The sequence below is a fragment of the Oncorhynchus kisutch genome, linkage group LG17 (genome assembly GCF_002021735.2).
Source record: "Oncorhynchus kisutch isolate 150728-3 linkage group LG17, Okis_V2, whole genome shotgun sequence".
Taxonomy (NCBI): Eukaryota; Metazoa; Chordata; class Actinopteri; order Salmoniformes; family Salmonidae; genus Oncorhynchus; species Oncorhynchus kisutch.
The window spans coordinates 78,114,757-78,130,475 of record NC_034190.2 but is presented as its reverse complement, the minus strand read 5'-3'; the positions used below and the strand labels follow the sequence as shown (position 1 = coordinate 78,130,475).

At 42.7% G+C, this 15,719-nt stretch overlaps 1 protein-coding gene across 1 annotated transcript in view; it reads left to right on the top strand.

Moving 5' to 3' along the window:
- Nucleotides 1-579: 579 nt before the first annotated feature.
- Nucleotides 580-15,719, top strand: part of plxnb1a (plexin b1a) — a 97,609-nt gene continuing 82,469 nt past the window's right edge. Inside the window, exon 1 of the mRNA XM_031794690.1 lies at nt 580-764. The gene's annotated coding sequence lies outside the window, so the exon portion shown is untranslated. The remainder of the gene's footprint in view (nt 765-15,719) is intronic.

Genomic DNA, 15,719 nt, shown 5'->3' with positions numbered 1-15,719 from the left:
ACCCCAAAGGTAGACACATAGGTAGACGAAAATGGCTCATACACAATAAAGAATGAAAGTCATGCTATACAATTATTAGTGCTAATCCAATCTGTTGTTTGTCTAAATGTGCTTACAGTCCCATTGGCAACCACCAGAGGAGGCTCATCTAACATAGGCCAACATCACAGAAATGCTGAGAGAGGATGATGTGATGTTATCCATTAATTGCCTCTTGTGTTACCACCTGGAACTGTGAATTCATACCATTCTTTGTTGTTGATAATTAAATATGTCTGTGGTGGTGACAATTACTAATATTCTGGGCAGGGTATACGTAGCCTATTGGGAATCTGGTAAACCATTAAATAATTAAAAGTAGGGAAAAAAATATGAATCATTTTTATTTATTTATTATTATTTAGCATGGAAGCTATTTGTAAAAATTAGACAAAACGTAGGCCTATGTCATACATTTACTGCGTTATCAAACCATAAAAACAGAAGATGCCCACTTGTTATGCCTAAAAAGAATTCTGCCACTCAGCTAGAGCTTGTTCGTTGTGGTAACTGTTCCTCTGAACTCCTCGTGCGCACAGCCCGGCAGATAGTCAGCTGTGGGGATGCTTAAAGACACAACGAATGCACCCACATAACAACGGACAAAGTGCTGCCAGGTATAGAATAGGAAGGAGCACCTAAGTAAAACAAACGCACGCTTGGATTAAGTGGAGGTAGCGGTCCTCCTTTTGGACCGAACAGACACTTTTTTTTCGCTATTTAAGGTAAGAATACAGTTTGATAAGAGTGTATTTAAACAAATTCCTAGAAAAGTTGTCTGAAGTGCCTAATAAATATAATAGTGAACAAACGAACTTGACAATTCAGACTAAACACATTTTAATGAAACTGCACTAGAATGGTTGTGCAGCTAGCTGGTGGTTACAAATCTAACCGATTTCCACATTCAGATAGGAAGGTGGCATGATTTGTTATAGCAGTTAGCGTTGCCAGAAATTCGTTGGTGGGTGGGCCTGCAGAAATGTGGGTAAAGAAACATATGATTTTACCATGGTGCAAAGAGAAAAATGTGCAGTTCAATAGTTTATCTCATGGCATTCTACACATTTTGCCATGAGGCTTAGAGAAATGATGAATTTAAGCTCCAATATAGGTGTGTTGACTGTGATGAAGACACTGGATGCTGTCTTGTTTGCTAAATGAACAACTGAAGTAGGCAGTGGCATGGTGTATACAGCAATAGAAGCACAGTGACATGCCTCAATCTGGTCATATTGGTGGATTATTGGGGGTGTGACTTTCTTAGTTATGTTGGCCACCCTTCCCATGAGAATCAATGCCATTCCAATGCACTGCTTGCTATGAATTCTCTCTGATGGTGTTTGCATGTTTAGGTAAAAATACAAATAATGTCCCATTTGCAGATGTGGAAAACTACCCCCAGAGAATAAATATTAAATTCAGTTTTTTGTATTGAGTGAGAAATGCCTCTTTCATTTGTGTAGATCTTTGTTTTTGGTCGCACTAAGTGAAGCGCTGTCATCTACTACATGTGGCCGAGTCACATTGAAACAACTAGTTCCTGCAAAGATGTTGGGAAATGCAAGATGTCTGGCAGCTAAAATGGCGAGGTGATTCCTCACTTGGTGCAAAAAGTGGATTTGATATCTTTCTGAATTTGTTTTTTGAAGTTCCACTTGTAACTGGACACAGGCGTTTAATGAGACAAGAAAAGAAAGTAGTATTGCCAAGAAAAGGTTAGTTGAAAAATTGATGCCAGGATTTTCCCCTAGCTACGGTGGAACAGTTCTATGGAAGAATTCACATTATCACGGTTAAAATGTGTAGCTAGCCATATAGGTCCATTCTACTTTCTTGATGCAGGGATTGATCGAACCCACACATTTGGCCTCCACTGTCACCTGTTATACAGTACCAGATGTGTTGTGTGTTTCAAATGCCATTTTCACCTGCTGTCACAATCTCTTGGGGACAAACAGTCAACCTTTTCCTACTGTCTAAAGCTGTCTGTTTGGAAATCAGTGTTGAGTATTGCAACCTAGGACAGACGATTTTTATGCCTTTCAGCAATCCGCGGTGCCGTTCTGTGAGCTTGTGTGGCCTACCACTTCACAGCTGAGCCGTTGTTGCTCCTGACTTGTTGGAAAGGTGGCATCCTAAGACGGTGCCACATTGAAAGTCACTGAGTTCTTCAGTATGGCCATTCTACTGCCAATGTTTGTCTATGGAGATTTCATGGCCTTGTGCTCGATTTTATACATCTGTCAGCAAAGGGTGTGGCTGAAATAACCGAATCCACTAATTTGAAGGGGTGTCCACATACTTTTGCATATAGTGTATACTCTAGCCCAAACCCTTACACTTAAGCCTTACCCTAATGCTAAACTTAGCCCTTACCCTAAACCATGTGGAACACCATTTGGGTCTTTGCTTGTTAAAAAAGATACAAGTCAAATAACACTATTTGACACGCCAAATAAGCTTGTTGACCGATCAGGATCTGAATATGACTGCATGTCTCAGAATAATTTAACATGTTCCTACATTTAGTACGAGGGCACACGGTCTGTGAATGTATTGTAATGTTTAAAAAAAAATGTATAAAGTGCCTTAATTTTGCTGGACCCCAGGAAGTCAGTTCCCAATAATGGGAATCCATAATATATACAAATACACATTGATTTCCAGCATCATAGCATATGTATCAGTGAATCTTTGTGACATAAGAAATATGAGTGATATATTTCTTATGTCACAGAGATTCACTGATACATATGCTATGATGCTGGAAAAGTTGCCTTGCGTACCCGCCGCTGCGGCACAAGGCAAGCACACACTTCCCGACGCACTGGGACAGTTGCTGGTCAGAAAAAAGCTAGCTAGCTGATGGACGCAAAAAAAATCCCCCTATACATAGCAAAATGACATCATCTGTTTCAGAGGTGGAAAAAGTACACAATTGTCATACTAAGGTAAAGATACCTTCATAGAAAATTACTCAAGTAAAAGTGAAAGTCACCCAGTAAAATACTACTTGAGTAAAAGTCCAGAAGTATTTGGTTTAAAAAAAGTATATGTAATTGCTCAAATATCCTTAAGTATCAAAGTAAAAGTATAAATCATTTCAAATGTTTTATATTAAGCAAACCAGACATGTAACGATCCTCTTCCTGTGAATGACTGGACCAAGGAGCAGCGTGAGACGTGTTCATGATATTAATTTAAAATCAGAACACTAGAACAAAAAACAACAAAGAGGAAAACAAACAGTTCTGTAAGGAAATTAACAATACAGAAAACAACTACCCAAAAAACCCATGTGGGCAAGAGTCGCCCCCCTGTCCGGAGCTGCCAGAGTCGCCCCCCTGTCCGGAGCTGCCAGAGTCGCCCCCCTGTCCGGAGCTGCCAGAGTCGCCCCCCTGTCCGGAGCTGCCAGAGTCGCCCCCCTGTCCGGAGCTGCCAGAGTCGCCCCCCTGTCCGGAGCTGCCAGAGTCGCCCCCCTGTCCGGAGCTGCCAGAGTCGCCCCCCTGTCCGGAGCTGCCAGAGTCGCCCCCCTGTCCGGAGCTGCCAGAGTCGCCCCCCTGTCCGGAGCTGCCAGAGTCGCCCCCCTGTCCGGGGCCCGCTGCTACTTAAGTATGGTTCCCAATCAGAGACAACAATAGACAGTTGTCCCTGACTGAGAACCATACCCGGCCAAAAACAAAGAAATACAAAAACATAGAAAAAAGAACATAGAATGTCCACTCTAGTCACACCCTGTTCTAACCAGAATAGAGAATAAAAGCCTCTCTATGGCCAGGACGTGACAAGACGGCACAATTTTCTTGTTTTTTAAAATATTTACAGATAGCCAAGGGTGTACTCCAACACTCAGACATAATTTAAAAATGAAAAATGTGTGTTTAGTGAGCTCGCCAGATCAGACTCAGTAGGGATGGCCAGGGATCTTTTCTTGGTAAGTGCATAAATTGGACAATTGTCCTGCCCTGCTAGGCAATCAAAATGTAATGAGTACTTTTGGGTGTCAGGGTAAATGTATGGAGTACGAAGTACATAATTTTCTTGAATGTAGTGTAGTAAAAGTTGTAAAAAATCAGAATATTAAAGTACAGATACCCCAAAAAACGACTTAAGTATTACTTTAAAGTATTTTTACTTAAGTACTTTACACCACTGATTTTTGCTAACTACAGTGTCTTCAGAAAGTATTCACACCTCTTAACTTTATCCACATTTTGTTGTGTTAGAGCCTGAATATAAAATGGATGAAATGGCGATATGTTTTTTTTGGGTGACTTGCCTACATCCAATAGTAGTGATGCACCGATATGACATTTTTGGCCGATACTGATATCCGATATTTTCGTTTCCCCAAAAAACCTGATACCGAAAACCGCTATTAAAATTTTTAGCAGCCTTTTAAGCATTCTATACAGTTAAATAGTTAACACACACACATGGACGCAGTGGTCTAAGGCACTGCAAGAGGCATCAGTACAGTCCCTGTTTCAAATCCAGGCTCTATCACATCCGGCTGTGATTTGGAGTCCCATAGGGCGGTGCACAATTGGCCCAGGGTCGTCCGGGTTTGGCCTGGATAGGCCGTCATTGTAAATCAGAATTAGTTGTTAACTGACTTGCCTAGTTAAATAACGGTTACACACACTATCACTTGATTTTCATGTCACAACGATTAATCGATAAGTATGCTATGATGCTGGTAAAGTTGTCTCGCGCACCTACAGTGCTGGTCATAAAAAAAGCTAGCTAGCTCATGTATGCAAACAATGTTCTTCCCCAAAAACACAGCAAAACAACTTAATCTGTTTCAGTAGCTATAGTTATCTAAAATAACCCTAATTTATAAGACAGTTCTTATTTTATTAATGGTCAGACCCATCTATGTGAAGCTAGCCACAATAAGGATTAGCCACAATAATGGACTTTGTGGTTAGCCTTCAAAATAAAAGTATGGCATAATTCTACTATTTGTATTAATTTGCATCACTGTCAATGACAGTTTTGAAGGCAAACCCCAAATTCCACTATTGTGCCTAATCCTTTTTGTGGCTAGCTTCACAACACATAACCCGGTCCGGTCGAGCCTCACTAGCCAGATGAAGCTAGCTGGCTACTTATAACATTAGCTTTGGTCAACAGGGTTAAGTTGGTGGCTAGCTATTTATTTTCATGAACTGAAGTTCAATTTCAATAGGCAAACAACAAGTGACAACCTAGCAAATACTTACTCGCAAGGATTCCTAAATCATTGCTAAGAATAATGAAAATGACTGCAGTTTCTACTGGTCATTGTTTTCAGGCTGGTTGTATTGGTGCTAGCTAGGTACCAAGCTAAAGCTAGCTACCCCAGAAGTTGCAATCGAACAAATGATGCTTTATTCCCAATGTGGTATTGTAAACACAGCGTTCGTGGCCGGTGTTTGCTTGTTTGCAGACTTTTTTGTACAGCTTTGACAATGCTACTGTATCGTTTTTTGACATGCAAAGACCCAAACGGCATTCCATATGTCCATATGTCGTGAAGCTAATAGAATTCACACATTACTTTGTAACTCCTGTAGGGCAACATCTGATAAATAGCACACTTGGTAGTGTATACCGGTGCTCAACCAGTCGGCGAAAGCCAACACCACCCACGACAGAGAATGGCTGATTGTTATGGGCAATGAATTTCCTTATCTTGGCTTTAATGGTTTCAACTTTGAGTTGTCTTACTGAAATGTTGTTCCTCTTTCAAATGACTGCTCGACGTGTTGACTGCTTGATCCACACAGCAGACATTGTGGGCTAGTTTAGGAATGCTGTGTTGCATGTATAGTACCTACGTTATATAAGTATGCACGTCAGCTTTGACATCGGTTTTGCATATTGGCGTTAAACTAGACATCCCGATTTGTTCACCGGTAGGTCGTGCATCCCTATCCAATACCCCATAATGTCAAAGTGGAATAATGTTTTTGCTAATAAAATATGAAAACTGTAAAGTATTCAACCCCTTTGTTGTGGCAAGCGTATATAAGTTCAGGAGTAATAATTTGCTTAACAAATCACATAATAAGTTGCATGAACTCACTCTGTGAGCAATAATAATGTTTAATATGATTTTTGAAGGACTTCCTCATCTCTGTACCCACACATACAATTAATTGTAAGGTCCCTTAGTCGAGCAGTGAATTTCAAACACAGATTCAACCACAGACCAGGGATGTTTTCCAAGGCCTCACAAAGAAGGGCACCTGTTGGTAAATGGGTTAAAAAAAGCAGACATTGAATATCCCGTTCAGCATGGTGAAGTGATTAATTACACTTCGGATGGTGTATCAATACACCCAGTCACTACAAAGACACAGGCGTCCTTCCTAACTCAGTTGCCGGAGAGGAAGGAAACCACTCAGGGATTTCACCATGAAGCCAATTGTGACTTTAAAACAGTTACCGGGTTTAATGGCTGTGATAGGAGAAAACTGAGAATGGATCAACAACATTGGAATTACTCCACAATACTAACCTAATTGACAGAGTGAAAAGAAGGAAGCCTGTACAGAATGCAAATATTCCAAAACATGCATCCTGTTTGCAACAAGACACTAAAATAATACTGCAGAAAATGTGACAAAACAATTAACTTTTTGTACCAAGTGCCAAGTGTTATGTTTGGTGTAAATCCAATACAACACATTACTGAGTACCACTCTCCATATTCTCAAGAATAGTGGTGGCTGCAGTATGTTATGGGTATGCTTGTAATTGTTAAGGACGGAGTTTTTCAGGATAAAAAAGAAACCTAGGTTAAAACTTGGTTCAGTCTGCTTTCCAATAGACACTGGGAGATTATTTCACCTTTCAGCAGGACAATAATCTAAAACAGTTTTGACTTAAATCTGCTTGATAATCTTTGGTAAGACCTGAAAATAGTTGCTTAGCAATGACCAACAACCAATTGGACAAAGATTGAAGAATTTAGCAAAGAACAATGAGCATTTGTTGCACAATCCAGTTGTGGAAATGTCAAGCCTGTGGGTAACTGGTGAAAGGAGTCAGGCGCAGGAGAGCTGAGTTGCGTGGACAAGGTATTTCATACAAGAAAAACACCAGTATAAACACACTACTATGGTGCTGGAAAAATACCGGTACCATGAAATAAACGGGTGTAATAACTAAACCCGGTAACAAATATACCAGCCGTCAGATACAGCCTTACAATAAAACAAACATGGGGGAAACCATCATGAACATGTCATGCGGGAATTGAAACCAGGTGTGTAAAAATCAAAAACAAATGGAAAATGAAAGTGGATCGGTGATGGCTAGAAGGCCGGTGATGGCTAGAAGGCCGGTGATGTCGACCGCCGAACGTCGCTCGAACATGGAGAGGGACCGACTCCGGCGGAAGTCGTGACAGGAAAGCTCTTAGAGACATGTAATCACTGCCTAAGGTGATTCTACAAAGTATTGACTGAGGGGTGTGAATTCTAAGTGACCCCAAATTAGCTAACACAACATGCCATTGGAAAACAGGAGTGATGGTTGCTGATAATGGGCCTCTGTACGCCTATGTTGATATTCCATCAAAAATATGCGGTTTCCAACTATAATACTCATTTACAACATTAACAATGTCTACACTGTATTTCGGATCAATTTAATGTTATTTTATTGGACAAAACATTTCTTAGTTACCCCGGCAGTGTATGTAAATTTCATTTAAATTTCATTTTTGCTAAAATGTCTAAAAACATGTTTTCACTTCGTCATTATGGTGTAGATGGGTAAGAACAGATTACAATTAAATCCATTTTAATTCCACTTTGTAACACAACAAAATCTGGAGAAAGTCAAGGGGTGTGAATCATTTCTGAAGGCACTGTATCTAGTTATGTGTCATCTAAAATACCCCTAATTTATAAGACAGTTTTTGTATTTGGGTGATGATTGTTGGACCCGGGCCAGTCAACCCACACTAGCCATGCTTATAACGACAACAGGGCTTTTTTTCTAGTTATCTATACTGAACAAAAATAGAAATGCAACAATTTCAAAGATTTTACTGAGTTACAGTTCATATGGGGAAATCAGTCAATTGAAATAAATTCATTAGACTGTAATCTATGGATTCCACGTGACTGGGAATACAGATACAGTAACTTTGGGGGTGTGGATAAGAAAACCAGTCAGTATCTGGTGTGACCCATTTGCCTCATGCCCCAGGATCTCGTCACAATATCTCTGTGCATTCAAATTGCCATCAATAAAATGCAATTGTGTTTGTTGTCCGTAACTTATGCCTGCCCATACCATAACCCCACCCCCACCATGGGGCACTCTGTTCACAACGTTGGCATCAGCAAACCACTCATCCACCCGACCCCATACACATTGTCTGCGGTTGTGAGGCCAGTTGGACGTACTGCCAAATTCTCTAAATGACATTAGAGGCGGCTTATGGTAGAGAAAGGAACATTACATTCTCTGGCAACAGCACTGGTGGACATTACTGCAGTCAGCATGCCAATTCCACACTCCCTCAAGACTTGAGACATTTGTGGCATTGTGTTGTGTTACAAAACTGCATATTTTAGTGGCCTTTTATTGTCCCCAGCACAAGGTGCCCCTGTAATGTTCATTCTGTTTAATCAGCTTTTTGATATGCCACACCTGTCAGATGGATGGATTATCTTGGCAAAGCAGAAATGTTCATTGCACAACATTTTAAAGAAATAAGCTTTTTGTTCATATGGAATATATCTGGGATCATTTATTTCAGCTCATGAAACATGGGACAAACACTTTACATGTTGCGTTCATATTTTTGTTGAATGTAGCTAGCTATCTAGTTATTTTCATGAACTGAAGTTCAATTTCAATAGGAGAACAACAAGTTGGTGCCTAGTCACGTTCCTAAATATTTGCTAAGAATATTTACAATTATTGCAGTTTCTGGTCATTGTTCTCAGGCTGGTTGAATTGGTACCAAGCTAAAGCTAGCTAACTAGCTACCACAGAAGTTGCTAAAACATCTGTATTAAATACATTTGTGAGTGACTTTGTCATACTGCAAACCGAAGTCAACTTAGTAAGGAGAAAACCGACCTCCTGTTCCAAAACTGTAATCAATGTTGACAAAATGCTTGACTACAATTCTGTATTTTGACTAACTAGGATGAATCAGGTGCAACTGCTTGGGATATGGCTGGCTGGCTGAAGAAGCAGGATCACCATCCTTTCTCCCCAGCCTGTAGTCTGGTTGTATGTCATGGAGAATGTTGGACTACCAAACTAACATTTTAGATTTTGCTCGTTTGATCCTGATCTTATTTCAAATGCTCACACAGACGTTTTGTCATTCGGTCGAACAAATAATGGTTTATTACCGACGCGGTACTGTAAACACATCGTGGCCGGTGTGTGTGTGCTTGTTTACAGATTTTTTTTGCTACTGACCTTAGTGATGGCGCTTGGCTTGCTCATACAATTTCAGAGCACACGACATTCAAACTAAAAGCTTATTTGACACAAACTGTGTTAAATTAAACCTAGCCCTAACCCATACTTAACTCCTCTCCTAACCCATATTTAACTCCTCTCCTAACCCATACTTAACTCCTCTCCTAACCCTTATTATGAACCTAACCCTAACCTTAACAAGCAGTTTTTTTATCAACAGATAGTTTGCTGATAGTATGGCCATCTGTCGATCATCTATATGGGACCATCCAAATAAAGTGTTTAAAAAAGATGTGTGTGTATAGAGACTGCAGGCTCTGGGACCTCTCAAGCAGACTGCAGGCTCTGGGACCTCTCAAGCAGACTGCAGGCTCTGGGACCTCTCAAACAGACTGCAGGCTCTGGGACCTCTCAAACAGACTGCAGGCTCTGGGACCTCTCAAACAGACTGCAGGCTCTGGGACCTCTCAAACAGACTGCAGGCTCTGGGAACTCTCAAACAGACTGCAGGCACTGGGACCTTTCAGGCACACTCTATGCACTGGGACTTCACAAACAGACTGCATGCACTGGGACCTTTCAGGCACACTGTAGGCATTGGGACCTTTCAGGCACACTGTAGGCACTGGGACCTTTCAGATACACTGCATGCACTGGGACCTTTCAGGCACACTGCATGCACTGGGACCTTTCAGGCACACTGCATGCACTGGGACCTTTCAGGCACACTGCATGCACTGGGACCTTTCAGGCACACTGCATGCACTGGGACCTTTCAGGCACACTCCATGCACTGGGACCTTTCAGGCACACTCCATGCACTGGGACCTTTCAGGCACACTGCATGCACTGGGACATTTCAGGCACACTGCATGCACTGGGACATTTCAGGCACACTGCATGCACTGGGACCTTTCAGGCACACTGCATGCACTGGGACCTTTCAGGCACACTGCATGCACTGGGACCTTTCAGGCACACTGCATGCACTGGGACCTTTCAGGCACACTGCATGCACTGGGACCTTTCAGGCACACTGCATGCACTGGGACCTTTCAGGCACACTGCATGCACTGGGACCTTTCAGGCACACTGCATGCACTGGGACCTTTCAGGCACACTGCATGCACTGGGACCTTTCAGGCACACTGCATGCACTGGGACCTTTCAGGCACACTGCATGCACTGGGACCTTTCAGGCACACTGCATGCACTGGGACCTTTCAGGCACACTGCATGCACTGGGACCTTTCAGGCACACTGCATGCACTGGGACCTTTCAGGCACACTGCATGCACTGGGACCTTTCAGGCACACTGCATGCACTGGGACCTTTCAGGCACACTGTAGGCACTGGGACCTCTCAGGCACACTGTAGGCACTGGGACCTCTCAAGGGGAACTGCAAGCACTGGGACCTCTCAGGCAGACAGGATGTCCCTAGGACCTCTCAGGAGGTCTACAGGCACTAGGACTTCTCAGGAAGATGAAATTAAACACTTCACCAACAGTTCAAGCAATAGAAGGGTGGCTGTCATCTACAGGCTACACAGAGAGGGTGTTTTGATTGATAACAGTCACATGTTACGGATGTAGGCTAACCCCTTTGATTTTATCAACATGAGAACAAGCAGACAGAGGAGAGATTTTTGTCGGCCCTTTTGAAATAGGAGTAGGGGGTTACACAGAGTGACTGTTGCAAACAAGTATGTCCTGAGATCATAAAAAGTAGCTGTTCACATGTAACATGACCATTAATGGTGCTTTTGACATTTTTTTGGCCCTGCCCAACTGGTCTAGCCATTCCTCCTCATCCTCTTCAGACTCGTTGTGTAGACTTGTATGCTAAGCCCCAGAGACACTGGGGATTGACATCTTGGATTGGTGGAGATCCAAGCCACAGTACAAGTGTAGCATTGCACAGGGGATTGACACTTGTCTTCCTCTGTATCAGCAGTAGATGTATCTAAAGTAATTATTCTCACAGTGGAACAAACACTAGCGCAGTCCTAGATGACAGAGACGTGGCAATAGAAAGAGAGAGGGTCAAAGAACTCCAAGCATATCTAGACAGAATGAGAAAGAAAGATTAGTTGGGGAGAAGATAGGCAACTTGATATTTGGGGGATGGATGGCAGATCTGAGAGGTTGGCGATTGGAAGGAGGTATTTGGGGCTTCCACACCATCAGTCACTCTAGCAGCAGCAGCTGCTCTGGTCTCATGGTGCATTCTTGCGCTGAGGCTGTGCTTTTTTGATGGTATGGAAGGTTGACCAGGGGGCACTAACCAGGGGACATTAACCAGGGGGCTCTAACCAGGGGGCACTAACCAGTGAGCACTAACCTGGGGGCTCTTTCCAGGGGGCTCTAACCAGGGGGCACTAACCAGGGGGCTCTAACCAGGGAGCACTAACTAGCGGGCTCCAACAAGGGGGGGGGGGGTATCTAACGATGGGGCTCTAACCAGTGGTATCTAACCAGGGGGCTCTAACCAGGGGGCTCTAACCAGGGAGCACTAACCAGGGAGCTCTAACCAGGGAGCTCTAACCACTACTTTGGACATACTGCTCAGAACATCACTGTGAGAAATATTTAAGGAACATTATAAGTATTGAAATACAATGTCTGCTTATTGTTTAGCACTTATGGTGTTTTAACAGTCAAAAGGTTTTGATCTGATTTGATACAGTGACATAATATTACGTCCACCACAATGTGATGTCACTGATTATGATGAACATACATCCTGCTGTTTTGGTAATTACATCTGTCAGTCAGACCTGTTGCTACTTGCACTGCACAGGGGAGTGTACATTACGGTTACTATGTAGATCTCAGAAGCAGCCGACTCCCTGTCTGCTCTTCGTCGCATCACTAAGCCCACCCAGGATGGGGTATTCATTATCTAACGCTAACACATGTGAAAGCTCTGCATAGTTTCCTTCTTGTTAGGCAAAAGGGTCTCTTCATGCCCTCTGCTTTCATGTCTCCCCTCTCTTTCATGGTTCCCCTCTGCTTTCATGGTTCCCCTCTCTTTCATGGTTCCCCTCTGCTTTCATGGTTCCCCTCTCTTTCATGGTTCCCCTCTGCTTTCATGGTTCCCCTCTCTTTCATGGCTCCCCTCTCCTTCATGGCTCCCCTCTGCTTTCATGGTTCCCCTCTCTTTCATGGCTCCCCTCTCCTTCATGGCTCCCCTCTCCTTCATAGCGCCCCTCTCTTTCATGGCTCCCCTCTCCTTCATGGCTCCCCTCTCCTTCATAGCTCCCCTCTCTTTCATGGCTCCCCTCTCCTTCATAGCTCCCCTCTCTTTCATGGCTCCCCTCTCCTTCATAGCTCCCCTTTCCTTCATGGCTCCCCTCTCCTTCATGGCTCCCCTCTCCTTCATGGCTCCCCTCTCCTTCATGGCTCCCCTCTCCTTCTTGCAAGTCACTGTGTGGAAGTTGGAACACACGCCTCTGAGGCCTCCTCTGAGGCTGTGCCCATTTGATTTGGCTTCCTAATAAATAATTGTAAGCATCTTCTGTGTTTTGCTTACCCATGATGAGCTTTATCGTCTCCTGGCTAATCTAGGGACAGTGCTTACGTTCTATAACCTCCCTGGCGTCTGGTCTGGTGATGGACGGGTTGAAGATAAGCCACCATGGGGTACTCTGTTCACAATATTGGCTTCAGCAAAACGCTCATCCACCAGACGGCGTACACATTGTCTGCGGTTGTGAGGCCAGTTGGACGTACTGCCAAATTCTCTAAAACGATGTTGGAGGTGACTTATGGTAGAGAAATGAACATCACATTCTCAGGCAACAGCACTGGTGGACATTACTGCAGTCAGCATGCCAATTGCACACTCCCTCAAGACTTGAGACATCTGTGGCATTGTGTTGTGTTACAAAACTGCATATTTTAGTGGCCTTTTATTGTCCCCAGCACAAGGTGCCCCTGTGTAATGTTCATTCTGTTTAATCAGCTTTTTGATATGCCACACCTGTCAGATGGATGGATTATCTTGGCAAAGCAGAAATCTTCATTGCACAACATTTTAAAGAAATAAGCTTTTTGTTCATATGGAATATATCTGGGATCATTTATTTCAGCTCATGAAACATGGGACAAACACTTTGCATGTTGTGTTCATATTTTTGTTGAATGTAGCTAGCTATCTAGTTATTTTCATGAACTGAAGTTCAATTTCAATAGGAGAACAACAAGTTGGTGCCTAGCTAATTATTGCTAAGAATATGTACAATTATTGCAGTTTCTGGTCATTGTTTTCAGGCTGGTTGAATTGGTACTAGTTAGCTAGCTTTAGCTTGGTACCTAACTAGCTACTCCAGAAGTTCCTAAAAACATTTGTGAGTGACTTTGTCATACTGCAAACCGAAGTCAACTTAGTAAGGAGAAAACCAACCTCCTGTTTCAAAACTGTCATCAATGTTGACAAAATGCTTGACTACTATTCTGCATTTTGACTAGCTAGGATGAATCAGGTTGAAGATAAGCCTCCCTGGGGTCTGGTCTGGTGATATACAGGTTGAAGAGAACTCTCCCTGGGGTCTGGTCTGGTAGTGAGCAGTTTGAAGAGGAGCACTGTCTGGAGACCAACCTATTAGGCACAGACGTCAATTCAACGTCTATTCCACATTCGTTCAGCATCATTTCATTGAAATGACTTGGAAACCATATTGATTCAACCAGTGTGTCCTCAGTGGGAAGTTACTGGCTTTTTGTTGTTCTTTCTCTAGCCTTTGGAAACAGGTGATTTTAGAGAATGAGGAAACTGAAATTGAAATTGCATTGTTGTCCCCCCCACCCTTCCCCCCATATTCTGAAATTGCATTGTTGTCCTCCCCACAGTTGTATCATTGGAATGTGATATGAAACTAGGCAGCGGTGTGCTTTAGGACCACTCGAACGTCACAGAGAGTCTGTTAGGCTGTTTGGAGTGTTTATCCGAAAAATAATTATGCCCCTCCCCACAATTATGCCCCTCCCCACTTCTAAAACCAAAGTTGCGCCCCTGGAAAACACCAAGAGCTTTCAGGTGGTATGATAGGTTAATAAATAATTATTCTGGAATAAAATATTCTTATTGGCTGTTTTTACACTGTATTCTGGTGTCATCACATTCTATGCTGTATTCCGTCAAGGCTTTATATGAAGGCAGTTAAAGTTCTACAGTGAATGTCAATTAATAATGTCCCTATGATCCACGTTGACACTGTTGACATTTATTCAAAATGGTAAATTAAGCTTTAATGCGTGTTGTAGTCAGCTGAAAATGCCCCCTCTATCATGCCTCTCTTCAGTCACATGGGAAGCCCCAGAAGTGGAAGGGGTGGTTATTGTGCCCTAGTGGAGCAGCCTCCCTCTCTCTGGACACTTGCCTGTGAGCCCAGCTGAGCTATGCATGTTGTCAATCCCAGTTGTTAGCGTTCCCTTGCTAAAAGACATCCCTGTAGTAGAATCTTGTGGTCTCACTGACATCACTGACAAATGGCGTTTATGCAGTAAGGCATCAAGTTATATTCACACAAGTAATGACTAAAACCAGTCTATGATCAATACCTTCTGAACATTTGTCAGGTGTGTTTCTTGGGGGAGGAATTGATTGATCAAACATAAACCTCCAAGTGTCTTCATCTTATCCATTTGTCAATCGAGTTAATGGATATGGGATTACTGCACTTGTACAGAGTGGTGTATTGCAAAGTCAGCTTGGCTTCTCACCATTTTTCTGTTTCTCATCTTAATTAGTAGGGAATGAGATTTGGAGAGAGTCTGGGTAGATAGGAGATCGCTTTTATCCCCTTTACCTCAGACAATGAGATTGGGGAAGAGGAACTCTGCACTGGAAACAAAGGCTGAGTCTTGCACCATTGTCAAGCTGCTTTACTCTCTCTCTCTCTACTTCCTATATCTCTCTCTCTCTACTTCCTATATCTAACTGCCTGAAGCACATTGGCAGGTTGTGATAACTCCTCATTAATGATGTAACTAGCTACCCTGTGGCTCGATATTGGAATATAGTGCTAATATTTAAATTAACTCCCTGCCTTGCCAAGTTCTTTTGGAGGGTGGTTTCAGTATCGTCATAGGAATTGCTATGAGATGCTCCACAGAGAGTTTTGTGTTTAGATATTAGTTATGTCCCTTGATTAAGGAAAAAGTTAGAGTAATTCATTTTAAGCTGAACTCTGTCTTGGTTTAAAGATTAGATTATAATGCCACAGGCAC